This window comes from Octopus bimaculoides, chromosome 25 (assembly GCF_001194135.2).
Source record: "Octopus bimaculoides isolate UCB-OBI-ISO-001 chromosome 25, ASM119413v2, whole genome shotgun sequence".
In the NCBI taxonomy this organism is placed as follows: Eukaryota; Metazoa; Mollusca; class Cephalopoda; order Octopoda; family Octopodidae; genus Octopus; species Octopus bimaculoides.
Window position 1 is genome coordinate 25071001 of NC_069005.1, and position 946 is coordinate 25071946.

Here is a 946-nt window from a genome sequence, read left to right on the forward strand (position 1 = left end):
GATAATGATAGTAATAATAATAATAATAATAATAATAATAATAATAATAATAATAATAATGATAATAATAATAATAATAATAATAATAATAATAATAATAATAATAATAATAATAATAATAATAATCTTAATGGTGGTGAAGGAACTGGAGCTAATAGAAGCGGATTTTAAAACGTAAAAAAACGTAAATAGACTGGATCAGCCTAATTAAGCAAAAGAAATATACATTGTAAATAACCAACAGGGATATATGCATTGTAACTTGGCCAGTAGCAACGTAGATTCTAACTGATCAATAAAAATAGACATTCTAATTGGCCAATAGAAATATAGAATCTGATGAATAATAATAATAATGTGCATGTTGATTGGTCAATAGAGAATAGCCAATTTAAACAGGCTAGTCTCTGTGTGGTGATTTAATCTGCAAGAAATAGCAACCAATTAATCCGTGAATCATAACTGTACTGTACTGTCATTAAAGCAAAGAGAATATATTGGATACTGTTGTCCTAGATAAAGATAAAGTGTCTTAGAAAGCGTAAGACAGGAAGTTCACGACTGGAATGTCTTTTGACGACGACGACAGCAATACCAATTGCATCATCACCACAGCTGCCACCACCACCACCACAACAACAACAACAACACTAATAAAAAAAGTTAACCACCGCCCAACCAACAAGTAATGTTCAAAGACGCTTGCACTCACTGACTTTCCTAATTATTCTGGGGTGTGGTGGTCAGAGATACGACGGTGAGATTGTGTTTGTTGACCTCATGCATCTTAGACCTGGCACTCAGAATTACAAGTTTACGTAACCTCCGACCGAATAACGAGTCCTCTCATTGACTACAGTAATTAATGAACCAATGGCGCCATTCCATCTTATCGACATTTCGACATGTGATATTTGCAGCTTAGCAGCAGTACGCCCGTTTTCAC